At 45.0% G+C, this 17,613-nt stretch overlaps 1 protein-coding gene across 2 annotated transcripts in view; it reads right to left on the bottom strand.

The window, feature by feature from the left end:
* The window catches only part of LOC115790079 (NACHT, LRR and PYD domains-containing protein 1b allele 3-like), a 26,326-nt gene extending 8,713 nt beyond the window's left edge, over positions 1 to 17,613 (bottom strand). Inside the window, exon 1 of one of the 2 annotated variants that reach the window (XM_030743747.1) lies at positions 17,511 to 17,613. The gene's annotated coding sequence lies outside the window, so the exon portion shown is untranslated. Of the gene's footprint in view, positions 1 to 1,617; positions 1,724 to 17,510 lie in introns of those variants that run through there. The other variant, XM_030743744.1, reaches the window with a different exon arrangement.

Genomic DNA, 17,613 nt, shown 5'->3' with positions numbered 1-17,613 from the left:
CGGTGGCATGCTTTAGCTTTGTGCCCCTTTTGTCCGCATCTGAAGCACACTAAGTCGGCGCCATCTGCTCTTTGTTCACCCACATCTATCTGTGCATACTTCGTGCCTGACTGTGCTCGCGCTTTCATGACGTTGTCCTCCGTCGCCACCGCGCGCATTTTTTCAGTGTCCTCATAACTCCTTAATTTACATTTAAAGTCAGTGAATGTCATTGAAGTTTCGTTTTGTGTGACATGGATGATAAATGGTTTGAATGACTCCGGTAGTCCTTTCATAATCATAGCAATGAGCAGGCCATCACTCAAAGTTTCTTCAGCGTTTCTTAATGCTGTAATGGCGGCTTCCGCTCTCAAAACATAGTCTGTCACACTCTCGCTGTTAGCTTTCTGTAGCGAAGTCAGTTCTGTATATAGGCTGATAACACGGGGATTACCCTTTCTGGCATAAAAGTCTCTTAGAATCCTTAAAGCCTTTCTTCCGTTGTCGGCAGCTTCACGCATTACTAGCGATAGACTGGTATCATCGAGGAACTGGATAAGCTCTGCGTATGCGTCCGCATTTTTTGTGTCGTCTCCGTCTTCCTCTTCCCATTCTTCTTCGGGCTTTAAAATAACCTCCTTTAAGCCTTGCAGTCGAAGGTGTCCTAAAAACTTTGTCTCCCATAATTCGTACTTCTCAGCATCTCCATCAAAAACTAGCCGTGACCAGCGATTGCTCGTTTCTGTGGTCCTCCGGCTCATGGCGTCCTTTTAGCTTTAGCACTTATCTTCGCCGGGCACGCAGTACGTTGCGACTTTTCTCGGCGGTACCTACCCTTAACTTCAGGTGCTCATTCTCGTTCTTGCCTGGGTCTCGTATCGGGACTGGGCCCATAACCTGTTAGCAGATGAGACTGCGCAGCGGTATTCAGATCCGCTCTCTTAACATGTCATTTCTTTGATGGAGGAATAAGCAGATCACACACTCTGAAGTCCAACTCGGAGCGGGCAGAGAGAGAGCTTCCCGCCAGCGCTCGCTTCACTTTATTTCCGCATTGCATCACAGAACAACACCACTTCCCATTGGGCTATGTGTTTAACACATCACTTCCCATAACTGACTTTTGGGAGTAAAGGCATATACATACACACTACAGAGCACAAACCTTAACAAGCAGGAACCACATGTCAGCTTAACCAATGAACAGCGTCAGTGAGCAGCACGTAGGCTGCTACTGCGTCGGGCAGTCGGAAATTACAGTTTTCCTGGCAAATCTTTGCCTATCTCATAAGTATTATATTATGCCACCCCTGCCACCCCTCTGGCTCCGCCACTGGACAGGTGACTCACCTGTGGTGGTTTTAAAGTTGTGGCTGATCGTTTGAACACTGAGCTGCTCTGAGGTCAGCTCCTTCAAGTAAACTCATGCATGAAGCTCTGATTCATCTCCACAGTCAAGTGCAGAGACACTTTAACACATCCTCAAGACTTTCAGAGACACCAGCAGGGTATTCAGACACTGACCCGCGTTTATCCTGACATTTACCTGCATTTATCCTGATGTGTACCCGCAGTTATCCTGACATTTTTGTGGTATTTCTATCTATGGTTGTTCCGGACTCTCAAACAGACACTCACAGCAGCCGTTCGCAGATGAATCCGCCATCCTGTGTCGCCTCTCGGTGTCCCGGTCTGTCCTCTCAGCGCCTGAATATGTCCCAAAGTCTCCGTAAAAACGCGGAAAACCGCAGTGGAGCTCAAACTGTCACCCGACTGTTTCCTGCTTGAAGTTTATTTATTTATTTATTGATGTTTGATTTGCATTTGTTATATAGGTGAATATATGTATATATGCATATATGGATATATGTATGTTTTATTTTCCTACACGTTTATTTATTTTCGTTGTTGTTTTCTTTTTATTTTATTTTGATTGTTCGAAATAAATTGAATAAAAAAAAAATAAAAAGTTTGAAAACTCCCGCCGCTCTCTGATTGGCCGAGCCGTTGGCCGCCTCTCCTATTGGCTAGGACCTTGTCGCGGTGGATTTTGGTCTATGGAGTTTGCTTTCGCAAAAACTAAATTAAAAACATTTTCCCTCAAAACATTTACACGGTATAACTCACCTGGTGTGACGTAATAATCCAGACAGTTTACGTGCTGCGCCAGTTTTCACTTCCGCGTTACCATAGCATCGAGTCAACGTGCAGGAACTCAGCGAGGGTTAACAGAGAGGTAAACACATCTGCTTCAAATTGTTGATTTTAGACCGACAGGTGAGCAGTGGGGAGGAGGAGTTTCACCTGCAGGCTGTGAGTGTTTGTTACCAGCGGTGGATCAATAATATCACCTATTATCTGCTGATTTAACCCTTTATAGACAAAAATAATCTTTAATCTAATATTTAAGATTGCATCAATTTAAAAATGCAAAACTATGAATATATGCTGCATTATTATAGCTATAGGCACCTAACAGGAGCTAAGAAATTCAGATCCACATGCTACATGCTATGTAAACAAAGTAGTCACAATCTACGTTCCCAGAAACTTATTACCGTCATTGTTCCATCAGTTCGTATCAGTGGCAGAGCTAGACTTTTTTTCAAGGGGTGGCCAAAGGGTGAGCAAGACTTTATCAGAGGGGTCCATATACAAATGATGAACGAAAGGAAACAAATATTTTCTCACACAGATCTCAAATTAAAATGGTTTATTTAAACCTCCCCAGAGTCTGACTCTGAATCTATATCACCCTCATCTCTCTCTGGAACTTAATTGTGAAATGCATAAACATACACAATAAAAAAAACGCAAAAAGCATCATGCTAACCTTTAGAATTAGGTTTATTGGATTTTACTACTTAATAACTCTCTATCACAGGCCGGAAGTGAGCAGCTAGCCTTCATATCAGCTGCCGTCACCTCTGCGTAGCTCATGTCGCCTAGCAACCGTGAGTGCGAAGCACAGCTGTGTAAAAGCAGCTGTTAAACGGAGAACCAACTTTTTCTCCTTTTTGTGGTTTCATTTTAAGTCTTTAATTCAAAATAATCTGTTAAAACAAGCATAACACATTTCAACATCAAGGAATACAGCTGAGAGAATGATTAATTTCCAACTATAACAAGTGAGACATTAATGTTGAATAAAACCATCCAGTTATGATGCTTAACTTTAGTTTCAGGAGTTTGCTTATCACAGGAGCACTTCCACCCTTCATTGGTCTGTGTAGTAGACTGGTGGGAAAATAAACAAAATTTTGAAGTTTAAGCTTATGTATATTGATTCATTCATCAACTAAACTTAAATTAATATTTCTCATGTCAAATATTGAAATGCGATTAAAATGCGATTAATTTCGATTAATTAATTACAAAGCTTGTAATTAATTCGATTAATTTTTTTAATCGAGTCCCACCCCTTATATATATATATTTTAGGGGTGGGACTCGATTAAAAAATTAATCGAATAATTACTAATATATATATATATATATATATATATATATATATATATATTATATATATATATATATATATATATATATATATATATATATATGGTGGATAGCTGTACTGATATGGACTAGGTAATGTGTTAGGAATGAAAGGATGCCACATTATTTCATGGAACTGAAAATTATCAACCTACAAAGAGCTGAATTCAAAGGTACCCTAAAAATGATGACAAAATGATGTGGAAGGCTAGTCCATTTTGCCAAAATTTCATTGCAGCAACTAAAAAATGGTGCTGTGTTGTTTGTATGGCCCCCATGTGCTTGGCTGCTCCTAATGAGATGCCAGATGGTGTCCTGGAGGATCAGCTCCTAGATCTGGACCAGGGCATCACTGAGCTCCTGGACAGTCTGAAGAGCAACATGGCAGCATCAGACGGACCAAAACATAATGTCCCATAGGGATTCTGTTTGATTTTGGTCAGGCGAACATGGTGACCCGTCAACAGTCTCTATTCCTTCATCCTCCAGAACTGTCTGCATACTCTCTTGCCACATGAGGCTGGACATTTTTGTGCACAAGGAGGAAACAGGACCCACTGAACTAGCGTAGAATCTGACAATGGGTCCAAGGATTTCATCCTACATGAAATCATGATCCCTAAAGGCCGGCAGGATGCTGTTGCCTAGCCTGCAGACATCTGTGTCTCCCTCCATGGCTATGCCTTCCCAAACCATCACTGACCCTCCACTAATGCTGAATGATGTTACAGGAACCATAATGTTCTCCAAGGCTTCTCCAGACCCTTTCGCATCTGTCTCATGTGCTCAGGGTGAACCTGCCCTCATCTGTGAAACACGCAGTGCACCAGGGGGAGGACCTGTTAATTCTGGCATTCTATGGCAACTGCCAATAAGGTTCCATGGTGCCGGGCAGTGACATCAGTGACATACTAGAACACATCTGGCCCTTGGTCTGTTTCTGAGTGTTTGGGCAGAGACATTCACACCAGTGGCCTGCTGGAGGTCATTTTGGAGTGCTCTGGCAGTGCTCAATCTTTCACTCCTTGCACAAAGGAGCAGATGCCGGTCCACCTGACAGGTTATGGACCTCCTACGGCCCTGTCCAGTTCTAATAGAGTAAGTGCATGTCTCCTGGAATCTCTTCCATGCTCTTGAGACTGTGCTGAGAGACACAGCAAACGTATTGATGTGCCACCCTGGAGGAGGTGGACTACCTGTGTAACCTCTATAGGGTCCAGGTATCGCCTCATAGTAACACTGACCCTAGCCAAATGTAAAACTAGTAAAAAAACAGTCAGAAGAGATGAGGAGGAAAAAAAATGTCAGTGGCCTCTACCTTTAAAACCATTCCTGTTTTGGGGGTTGTCTCATTGTTGCCCCTCTAGTGTACCTATTGTTAATTTCATTAACACCAAAGCAGCTGTAACTGATTAACAACCCCCTCTGCTACTTAACTGACCAGATCAATATCCCAGAACAGTATAATATCCATCCATCCATTCGCTTCCGCACATCCTGTTAAGGGTCGCGGGGGGGCTGGAGCCTATCCCAGCTGTCATAGGGCGAGAGGCAGGGTACACCCTGAACAGGTCGCCAGCCTGTTGCAGGGCCAGTATAATATTGGATCATAATTATTAATTCACTGATGTGTATCACTCTAACAAAACATATATTAATGCTCCTGCACCAGAGATGATTTTAATTACTTTTAACCTGCTGGGAAGCTTGAATAAAAAAGGAAAATATTTTAGTAGATTAAAGTCTGCAAAATAATAAGCAAATAAACCTCTTACATGAATGACATGGAGTGCATGGTCCAATATTTGGATCCAGAATACAGCGCAGGATAGGTAGAAAGTATCATAGCACAGAAATGTTTTAAGAAAGATTTTTGGTTTAACGTTAAAGGCGTGGCCTATATGTTTGCATTTTAAACAAAGAGGTCCACTTCTGTGTGGGAAAAGAAACACACACAGCTATGATCCCAGTAACTATAACTCTAGTGTTTTCAACAAGGGTGTTGGTGACACCGAATTAAACCGCGAAATGAAGACCCTGGAGATTAGTTGCAGCTTGTTTAATTGTCTTCATAACATGTGTGGTGAAAACCAGAGGTGGCAAAAGTACTGACATTCTGTACTTAAGTAGAAGTACAAGTACTTATGTTAAAAAATACTTTAGTAAAAGTCGAAGTACTGGTTCAACTTCTCTACTTAAGTAAAAGTAAAAAAGTACAGGCTCTGAAATGTACTCAAAGTAAGAAAGTAAAAGTAGTTCTTTGGAGGATGTTTCTACAAGCTATTTTTGTGTAAAACTAACCGAACCTCATTATATATTATTGTAATAATATAAAATAATATTACATGAGAATACAAACGTTATTCGGCCCTGTGACAGGCTGGCGACCTGTTCAGGGTGTACCCTGCCTCTCGCCCTATGACAGCTGGGATAGGCTCCAGCCCCCCCGCGACCCTGACCAGGATAAGCGGAAGTGAATGGATGGATGGATGGACAAACGTTATTCCAATCTAAATTTTAATCCTAATGAATGCACTCAGCTTGAAACTGTTATGTAGGACACAAACTGTGAAAGGGAATTTAAACACAGCTCTGTTCTCTGTGTCCTCCATAGTAGAGGGTGACTGTGCCTCCACCTAAACACCAACATGAGGATACTCAGGGGTTACAGTGGGATTCAGAAGGTGGAGGAACCCTAAGATCAGCTGTAGTGGCTCTGCATGGGGAGAAGAATCACAACTTTCTATTGTGAGCTCCAGTAAATGATGTTGGTGTGCAGGCTGTGATCAGCTGACCTGCTGCTGCTGCTCTGAGGTTTACTGCTCTGTGTGGGTTACAAAGATGTAACCCAGTATTTCACAGCTATCTGAGCTGATCTCCATCCCCTACACTGACAGCATACAGGCTGTAGAAATGTTGGATTCAGTGAATGAATCTCAGCATCAGCACCTTTGATTCAAACTCATCTCTGCTGCACTGATGTAACCTGTAACTCTGACCATGAACACAAACACTGTGCTCCAGTCCAACACAGAGCTTTACTGTAAATACAGTACAACAAGCTAACCTAAACTGCAGTATTTTCATAGAATCTTTGAATTACACAAAGTCAGCATACTTCAGTTTATTTTCCAGTCCTTACCTTTAATTCTAACCTCTCTTCTTCCTCTCCTGTCCTCTTTCTCCATCTCTGAGTGAACTTCTCTCTCTTTGCTCTCCCTGAAATACAGCAGCTCTTCTTTTAGCTAGCTGTGTAACAAACTGCACACACTTTGTGTGTTTGCTGATATTTGTTGAGCATTTAGAAACGCTGCATTTACCTGCCACACGTTACTCCCTTCATGCTCGCTCCTCTTCAGTAGCGCTAGCTAAGCTGTTTATGTGCCGCAGCGCAACTTACGGACTCGGTCCGGCCCGCTGTAACCCCTGATTATAGCGCTATAAATGATACATTAATTATATGGGTTTGCGTATGTAACTGTTGTGAATGCTTCTGAGATTCTATGGTGGAGATTTCTCCTGGTGTCTATGGTGCAGAAGGATGGCACAGCAATACCGGACTTGCTCTTACTCAGCACTCCCTCTTTAATCTGGTACAAAAATCACAGCACACAGTCACAGACATCAGTGTGGTCATGCAACCGCAACATTCAGCTCTCCAGCTTGGGATCGTTTTCCTTTTTGCTTTTGCTTTCAACAAAAGACATTACAACAAACGTGTAATCGTATAGTGGCATTCATTTTTCATACAGTACTTGAGAGTAAGAGCCATTATTTTCACTTCTTTAGGCTAACAATAACAAATCAACATCTTACAATTTTGCTCATATAAAACAAACAAAGCCTACCTGGTACAAAAATCACAGCACACAGTCACAGACATCAGTGTGGTCATGCAACCGCAACATTCAGCTCTGTTAACAGAAATCAGAACAATCACAGTCTTGTACTGCTATACAGCTTTAGAGCCAGGGGCAGCCTGAAAGCTGCTGACTGGCTAACTGGTATTAGCTTAGCATGCTAACAAAAATGCAGATCGTGAATAAAGTTACTATTTGTTAACCAAAACACCTGTAACTTCCAGGTTACATGTCAGCAGTGCTTACGATAGAAATACATATTAACATTTACTGCTGAGAGAATGTTTTCACTATTAAACAAACAAAAATAACTATAGCATTGCTCACACGCACCCACCTCCAGCTTGGGATCGTTTTCCTTTGCTGAGGCACGTACACTGCAGCAATGAGGAACCTTGCAGTTGCATTATTTATCCACCAGGTGGCTCCAACTATTCACATGCAATAAGTACATCAATTTTGAAGAAATTCATAATATAGGTTATTTTAACTCTGTTACATCCACCCCCGCTGAATTTCACTCAAAATTAAAGATGCACAACTCACAGTATTCACCATAACTCAAGAGAAAAAAAAAAAAAAAAAAAAAAAATCCAAAAGGAAAGTGACTTGACATGGTTATATAGACATACCAACTAGAAAAGTATCCCCAAAGGGATGAAGCAAATAGAGAGTGGCGCCAACTCACTACCGGCTTCTGGAAGCAGGATGCCATCTACACCCCACATAAACCATGCCCTACAGTAAAGACATGTCCCTTTTAACAAGACTGTAGCTCAGTTATGGTGATACAACCACAAAACAAAACAGACCAATGAACAAAGTGAACTTAAAACTGAAAAATAAACGCCTTATTGAAAAACTTCAAGGACTGACTTTGAGACTTTGCCAATGATCTGACTAGCATCATTAACAACCCCTTGGTTGGACATAACATGGAGCAACCGGTTAACCGGCTTGACAATGCGTCCAAAACGAGACCTGACTGGGTGTACATCACTAGTACAAGAGCTCAATAAAGGTTTGATATTCGTGCGCACGCTCTGAGTAACAGCTGAAGGCGTTTTTGAGTGGTCTAGCTCAGAGCTCGCCACATGGGATTGAGGGCATGAACCGTTCACGTGCTCAGGTTCATCTGCCATCCCCATAACATCATCAGAAGGACTGGTCTCCTCACAACTGTCTGTGCATGCAGTCGACAGACTGTCAACCCAGTGCTGAGTTCTGTTCACAGTATTATCTTGTCCTGCAACAGACAGCAACCCATCTACATCAGCAACATCATCAGAGTCACCCACTGAAGAAGAGTGGTAAGTGTGATCCGGGAGACTGTTCACATCCACAGGTAGAAAGTTAACAGGCATCAACAGGTTACGGTGCACAACTCTCTGCTGTCCAGTCATAGGATTCTTGATCACATAAGTGTGAGTGGTGGGATTCACGCTAACAACAGTGTATACCGTTGACTCCCATCTGTCTGCTGTTTTGCGTTTCCCCCTCTCACGTCTGTTGGAGACCAGGACTCTATCACCTGTAGTGATCAAGTTCCCTTTTACACGCCGGTTATAGAGTTCAGCCTGCCGGCTCTGTTCCTTGTCAACATGTCCATGGGCAATAGCCATTGCCTCCTGAAGGTCCTTTGTCAGGGAAACTATATAATTGTCATAACAGCTGACCTCAGGATCCTTCAGTATGTTTTTGAAGAGGACGTCAACTGGAAGACGTGGAACTCTACCATACATGAGATAGAAAGGGGGGTAACCTGTCGTCTCGTGGACAGTACAGTTATACATGAATGTCAAGGTCTGGAGGCGCCGGGGCCAATCGCGTTTAGCGTCAGGAGGGAGGGCACGAATCATGTTGCCCAGTGTCCTGTTAAAACGTTCCACACTACCATTGCCCATTGGATGGTATGGCGTGGTCCGAGACTTCTTCACACCAGCGACCCTCAGCAATTCAGCAACCAGCTGACTCTCAAATGAGGCCCCCTGGTCTGAATGGACCCTCTCAGGAAAGCCATAAATACAAAAGTACTTGTCCCAAAGTTGCTTTGCAACTTGTTTAGCCGACTGATCTCGGCAAGGGAAGGCCTGAGCCAATCTGGTAAAGTGGTCTGTCACTACCAGCACATCAACAGGTTTTTTATTTGAATCCTCCGCAGTCCAAAAATCAATGCACACAATCTCTAGAGGTGCAGAAGTCTTTATACTCTCCAGAGGTGCCCTTCCCTCAGGATCGGCTGCTTTGCCAACAACACACCGTTGACAGTGCCGCACGTAATCCTTCACATCCCGGTCTATGTGAGGCCAAAAGAATCGCTGGCGGGCCAGGTACAAGCTCCTAAACTGTCCTTGGTGACCAGCATTGTCATGAATTCCTCGGAGAACCTCGGCTTTGAGGGAGTCAGGGACCACAAATTGGTACCTCTTCTTCTTAGAAACCTGATCCCGGGACACTCTGTAGAGGATACCATTACATATTGCCAGTCTGTCCCAGTGTTTAAGGAACCTAACGACCATGACATGCTCCTTAAACTTCTCTCTCCTAGAAGGTCGACGACCCCGTTCCACAAAATACAACACTCTTGAGAGAACAGGATCACTCATCTGCTCCTGACGGAGCTCACCCTCAGAAAACACAGGTTGGGGGTAAGTAGCGGGTGGGACCAACTGCGGCAGCTGTTGAAGAACATCAACCGCACGAGTCCTGGCACTCGACTCCCAAAGAGTGTGTGTCTCAAAGATGGCAGAGACCTCCTCTTTAGTGAATGATTGATTCTTGGCAACCATGGACACATAAGGCTCTTCCTCTGCCTGGCTGATGCAGAGATGTTGACTGGAGTTTGACTGCCTAAAAGCGCCCTGGACCGAGCCAGCAGAGATGGGAAGAGCTTCTCCAAGGAGGTCACTGTAGGGGCAGCAAAGCAGCCGTTCGCCCACAGTGGATCTTACAAATGGCCGACGGCTCAGCGCATCTGCAACAACATTCTTAGAGCCAGGAACGTACTTAATGTCAAATACATAGGATGCCAATTTCGCCACCCACCGCTGCTCACAAGCGTCCAGGCGAGGTTTAGTCATGATGTGGGTGAGTGGGTTATTACCTGTCCACACAGTAAAGATGTGTCCCTTGAGCCAGTGGCTAAACTTGTCGCACACCGACCATTTTAATGCAAGGAATTCAAGGCGATGAGCAGGATACTTCCTTTGGGCACGGGAGAGGGATTTGCTGGCAAAGGCTACTGGTCTAGCCACACAATCACCTTCCTGAACCTGTGAAAGAACTGCTCCCAGTCCATCCATGGACGCATCGGTGGATAAGACAAAGGGTCGATTGAAGTCAGGATGAGCCAAGACCACAGAGGACACCAAAGCTGCCTTCAAATCTTCAAAAGCCTGGTGATGTTCACTTGTCCAGTCACTGGGTGACAACTTTCGAAACTGAGCAGCATGTCCTGCACGTGGTCGTCCCTTGTGCCTCTGTTTCTGGCCGGACAGGAGGTCAAAGAGGGGCCTTGCTATGGCGGAGTAATTCGGCACAAAATGCTGGTAATAGTTTACCATCCCTAGAAAAGACCTCACACGAGACTGTGATGGGGTGGCCCCATCAGGCTCCATTAGGTCTCTAACTGTCATGCTGCTGACAGCCTCAACTTTGGCAGGGTCCGTGGACACACCAGATTCAGAAATGATGTGCCCAAGGAATTTCACGGATCTCCTGAGAAGCCAGCACTTTTTGGGGGCTAATTTCAAGTTGTGCGGGCGAAGTCGGCAGAAAACCATTTCCAGCCGCTCCAGAGCCAGCTGTTCAGATGGTGCAAAAACCAGCACATCATCGAGGTAGCACAACAGGCTGAGAAAGTTTTGGTCACCAAAAATACAGGTCATCATTCTCATGAAGCTGGCTGGACTGTTGCACAGCCCCTGTGGGAGGCGGTTGTACTCATACAGACCCATGGGTGTCGTGAATGCAGAGTACTTGCGATCCTCCTCATGTAACGGCATATTATAGAAGCCAGATGTCAAGTCCATCGTGCTGAAAAACGCATTACCACCCAGGGCTGCCAAACAGTCAGCCTGATGTGGCAGGGGGTGAGCGTCTTTCAGTGTCCGCCTGTTGAGCCAGCGAAAATCAGTGCACACCCGCAATTCACCATTTTTCTTCCATACAAGGACAAGAGGCGAGGCAAACTCACTGGTTGACTTCCTGATTATTTCTCTCTCCTCCATCTCATTAAGAACTTGGCGGAGCTTTTGGTATTCAGCAGGTGGAACGCGTCTGTAGGGGAGACGAAATGGTCTCTCATCAGTCAGTCGAATCCGATGCACAAAGTCCTTAGCCTCACCACAGTCCAGGTGATGGCGGGAAAAGACATCTTCATACGTGACCACAAGGTCAGCCAACTTCTCACGCCAGTCTGATGACACATCACAAGACATGAGGTCTAGGTCCCCCAAGCCAACACGTTCCAACCTCTCCTGCACAGTGCCAGCATCCACTGTCGGAACAGATGTCCCAGTGGGCTTAGCATAAGTAGTCTGTTGCCCGAGCTCTGGAAATTCCAGATCCTCCAGTGCAAGGCAGGTGTAGACGTCGGCAAGCTTGGCATTTCGCCGCAGAACAACAGGGTTGTCTGTGATGTTAAGGATCTTGAGTGGAACCCACCTGTCACCCCAGAGAGGAGTCACCACTCTAGCAATCATGATACCTCTGGGTGCGGAGTGAGAAGAGGTTGGCTCAGTGATCACAGTAGAGCCAGGAGATATCCTAACATTTTTAGGTAGTCTCCCCCACACCAGATACTCACTATTAGCTGGCAGGGTGATGGCTCTGTTGCATCTGACTGTGCCTACTTTGTCTGGTACCTCATCACCAGACCAGCGATCCAGGCCAGCAAGGAGAGACAGGAACTGTTCAAGTTCCTGATGCCCTGAACCAGATGTTGACACAGCCTCCCAGTAACTTGCATCTGCCTTGAACTGACGGACCAAATGTCTAATGACATTCGAGCCAATGATCAAGTCATCTTGCTGATTATCTACAACAAAAGTGGGAACAGAGATACGACATCCATAGACTTCCATCTCAAGTTCTACCACTGATTTAGGCTTAACACGTACACCGCCACAGCCAACAAAAATGACATTGGGTGCCTCCTCATTATTCAAATCAACAGCATTAGCATCAGCAAGCCTCTGTAGTGCTCCTACACTCAATGAACAGGCCATTGAACCGCTATCCAACATAGCGCCAAGGCTTGCCTTGCGTCCAACAGTAACAGGAGTGTAGAACAGACTGTCACTGCTTCTGATTCTTGTCGTGTTCTGAAAAATAACCGTCTCAGACTTGTCCAAGTCTCTTACACTGTTATACAGCTCTGCTGCGTCATGTATATGGGAGTGGCCATCATGACCTGTACAGCCTCCCTCAAAGCACAGGTCGACTAGTTTTCCTGGGCATTGTCAGCTGTAGAGGCTCTATTAGGACATGAGCGCCGCGTGTGACCAGGTTTGAAGCATGTGAAACAAAGGCGGGCAAAGCGGCAGTGAGACTCCGTAGTGTGGCCTCCATCATTACAGACCTGACAGCTCCCTCCACGAATTAAAGGGTTCCGGTCTTGAACACGCCTACCTCCACGCCGGGAGGTGGAACTTCCATCCCCAACCTTCACTTTATTTAGCAGCTCCCTGAGCATTGACAACATCTCACCAAGCACAGCACTATTGTTTGGCTGCTGACTGGGAGGAACCTGGTCCCCTACTACAGGAAACCCAGATGACTGCTGGTAATGTGGGAGGGGGGTCTGACAAATATTCTGCGGCAAGGTTGTGAGGTTCCGCTCTCCATCCCGAGACAAGGGAGGGGGGCCTGCCAGACGGGGTGGAGGTAGAAAATGCTGCCGGGTCTGAGACAAGAGAGATGAGGGTGAGACAGAGGGCGCCACTCCGTGAGAGAGGGGCAAGTCAGCCACTGGAGACTCCTTGTCATCTCTAACCAAAAGCTCAGCACGTGTATCATCACAGACCAGTGCTGCTGCTTGAGCCCCGACCAAGCGCACTCTCACAGGAGACACCCTCTCACGACGATGTTCATCTATCCTCTCCCGAATCTCTTTACATGTCCACTCATGTATCTGCTTGTACTTAAACACAGATGCAAGCTCTGGATCAGGGCAGTGCTTCACAAACATTTTAGCAATCTCACCACCAACATCCTCCATGCGTCTGCCCTGGCGCTTCAAACCTTCCTCAGCCATATCAGCAGCCTTGTTGAGGCGTATCCAGTAATCAACAGGATTTTCTCTGTGGGAGGGCAGGGTTGAATAGAAGTCTTGCAGGGGTAGGCATGAGGATGTGTTGCTGAAATACCTTATCAGTATGTTGAAAATCACATCTGGGTTGTGAGCATTGTTAAGTGAGGGGTCACTTCTCAAGCCAATCTTAACCACATCCCTTGCCTTCCCCATCAGTCTCCCCATAACCTCCTCTGTCTGTAATGAGGTATCAAGGCCTTGTTTCCTGATGTATGATTTCATCAGATCGACCCATTCAGTCACAGTGTATTTGTCTGTATTATCGCCCCTGAAAATAACAGGTTCCCTGTCAGATCTCACAGTAACACTGATGTGGGGGTTTTCGCTGAGTGTATTCACATTGCCACTGGGTTCAGAATGCTGGTTATGTGAATGAACACTATTTTGTTTAGTATCACCAACAGCCCCACCAGATATAATTCTGGCTGCAATAGACTCTCCTATCTGTGAACCCAGTTGACAGATAATGTCACTAAACTGGTGTAATGTGTCATTCCCATCACTGGGAGTTGAGTGATGAGCTCCCCCCCACAAGATGTGTCCCTCAGGAGACCCGTCCGGGACCACACCTAACCCCATTTTTTTGTCTCTCCCAGGCAACACAGGTGAAGCACCCACATCCCTCCCAACTGACCTATTCGACAGTAAATGAATACCTGTTACACCTCTACCCCTCCCAACAGAGGAACGAACATTATCACATATATCACTCAGCTGTAATTTGCTAGCCATTGTACCATAAAACAGAGAAAAGACAGAAGAAAAAAAAATATATATATGTGTAAAACAAATCACAACAAATGTTCAGAGTTGCAGGTGGCAATACAATCAGTTCAGAGAGTGATCCACCTAATCAAAAAAAGATAGCTGAGACAGTTCAGTACCTCAGCAGAAAGCAAGAGTCCAGGACCGGCAACATCCCACCATGAATCTTTAGGAATAGCAACCTCGGGAACGCGATCCGCATCAAGTGGATCTTGAATCACGGAGTCACGGCACCAGTGTAACTGTTGTGAATGCTTCTGAGATTCTATGGTGGAGATTTCTCCTGGTGTCTATGGTGCAGAAGGATGGCACAGCAATACCGGACTTGCTCTTACTCAGCACTCCCTCTTTAATCTGGTACAAAAATCACAGCACACAGTCACAGACATCAGTGTGGTCATGCAACCGCAACATTCAGCTCTCCAGCTTGGGATCGTTTTCCTTTTGCTTTTGCTTTCAACAAAAGACATTACAACAAACGTGTAATCGTATAGTGGCATTCATTTTTCATACAGTACTTGAGAGTAAGAGCCATTATTTTCACTTCTTTAGGCTAACAATAACAAATCAACATCTTACAATTTTGCTCATATAAAACAAACAAAGCCTACCTGGTACAAAAATCACAGCACACAGTCACAGACTGTTACGTCGAGCCGCGTTTCCCCATCAGATACGGTTTCCCCAGCGTCTCTGCGCCGCCCACCAGCGTCTCTGCGCCGCCCACGCAGCAAAAAACGCGCGTGCTTGTTCAGCGCTCGTAACCAGCGCACCGTGCTTGCGCCGCAAGAAAACTACGGACACCGTGAAAGCTCAAACAACGTGTTTCGGCGAAGTTGTCCCACTTTTTGCAAATGCGCTCCCATCAGATACGTGCGCTCTCTCTCTCTCTCTATGTTTAGATGTTTATCGATAGATAGATAGATAGATAGATAGATAGATAGATAGATAGATAGATAGATAGATAGATAGATAGATAGATAGATAGATAGATAGATAGATAGATAGATAGATAGATAGATAGATAGATAGATAGATAGATAGATAGATAGATAGATAGATAGATACTCCATATAGCCCATGCGGATAGCTCTATATAACCCAAAACTGGGTAAACACATCTTGATAGCCTAATAACAGCCATCAGAAACCGTTCCCCCTGTGTTAAACTGGGGGAACGCATCCTGAAGGCCCAGTGACAGCCATCAGAAACCGTTCCCCCTGTGTAAAACTGGGGGAACGCATTCTGATGGCCCACGGACAGCCATCAGATACCGTTCCCCCTGTTTTAAAATGTCACATTTAGCCATCAGAGTTTGATCTTTTAAAGTTGGAAAAAATCAGAAAATAAATATCTGATGGCTGTCCCTGGGCCATCAGAATGCGTTCCCCCAGTTTAACACAGGGGGAACGGTTTCTGATGGCTGTCCCTGGGCCATCAGGATGCGTTCCCCCAGTTTAACACAGGGGGAACGGTTTCTGATGGCTGTCCCTGGGCCATCAGGACGCGTTCCCCCAGTTTTACACAGGGGGAACGGTATCTGATGGCTGTCCCTGGGCCATCAGAATGCGTTCCCCCAGTTTAACACAGGGGGAACGGTATCTGATGGCTGTCCCTGGGCCATCAGAATGCGTTCCCCAGTTTAACACAGGGGGAACGGTTTCTGATGGCTGTCCCTGGGCCATCAGGACGCGTTCCCCCAGTTTTACACAGGGGGAACGGTATCTGATGGCTGTCCCTGGGCCATCAGAATGTGTTCCCCCAGTTTAACACAGGGGGAACGGTATCTGATGGCTGTTATTAGGCTATCAAGATGTGTTCACCCAGTTTTGGGTTATATAGAGCTATCCGCATGGGCTATATGGAGTATCTATCTATCTATCGATAAACATCTAAACATAGAGAGAGAGAGAGCGCACGTATCTGATGGGAGCGCATTTGCAAAAAGTGGGACAACTTCGCCGAAACACGTTGTTTGAGCTTTCACGGTGTCCGTAGTTCTCTTGCGGCTCAAGCACGGCGGTGTGGTTACGAGCGCTGAACAAGCACGCGCGATTTTTGCCGCGTGGGCGGCGCAGAGACGCTGGGGAAACCGTATCTGATGGGGAAACGCGGCTCGACGTAACACAGACATCAGTGTGGTCATGCAACCGCAACATTCAGCTCTGTTAACAGAAATCAGAACAATCACAGTCTTGTACTGCTATACAGCTTTAGAGCCAGGGGCAGCCTGAAAGCTGCTGACTGGCTAACTGGTATTAGCTTAGCATGCTAACAAAAATGCAGATCGTGAATAAAGTTACTATTTGTTAACCAAAACACCTGTACCTTCCAGGTTACATGTCAGCAGTGCTTACGATAGAAATACATATTAACATTTACTGCTGAGAGAATGTTTTCACTATTAAACAAACAAAAATAACTATAGCATTGCTCACACGCACCCACCTCCAGCTTGGGATCGTTTTCCTTTGCTGAGGCACGTACACTGCAGCAATGAGGAACCTTGCAGTTGCATTATTTATGCACCAGGTGGCTCCAACTATTCACATGCAATAAGTACATCAATTTTGAAGAAATTCATAATATAGGTTATTTTAACTCTGTTACACGTATTTAATCCCTTTGTACGAGATAAGCCCCGATGATGGAGGATACGCCAGTACGATTGTCTCCAGTACGATTGTTATTATTCCTCCGTTTAGGCTCAGATCGTTTGATGTTTGAGGGCGCACTGACCGGAAATGCAAACTTCTCTCTGACGTGTTAAAAAGTAACGAGTCTGTTTGAAAATGTAAGAAGTAAAAAGTACAGATACTTGTGTAAAAATGTAGGGAGTAAAAGTAAAAAGTACTCAGAAAAATAAATACTTAAGTAAAGTACAGATACCTGAAAAATCTACTTAAGTACAGTAACGAAGTATTTGTACTTCGTTACTTCCCACCTCTGGGGAAGACTGAAATGACAGAAAATAACCTTGGACTCAACAGGATTACACAAATAAAGTACATCAACTCACTAAATTAACATTTCGGCAAAATAAGCAGTAATATTCAAAGTCATCAGTATAAGCTGTCAAATAATTGCAACTTACGGCGTTCCTGCCTGATAATTCAGTGTGGTAAGCATCCGATCAGATTACTTCAGGTATGTTGACCTCTTGTTTAACGGCAATAAAAAACGTAAAACCGTTAGTC

Source organism: Archocentrus centrarchus, chromosome 13 (assembly GCF_007364275.1).
Source record: "Archocentrus centrarchus isolate MPI-CPG fArcCen1 chromosome 13, fArcCen1, whole genome shotgun sequence".
NCBI lineage: Eukaryota > Metazoa > Chordata > Actinopteri > Cichliformes > Cichlidae > Archocentrus > Archocentrus centrarchus.
This window is presented reverse-complemented; position numbering and strand designations above follow the sequence as displayed.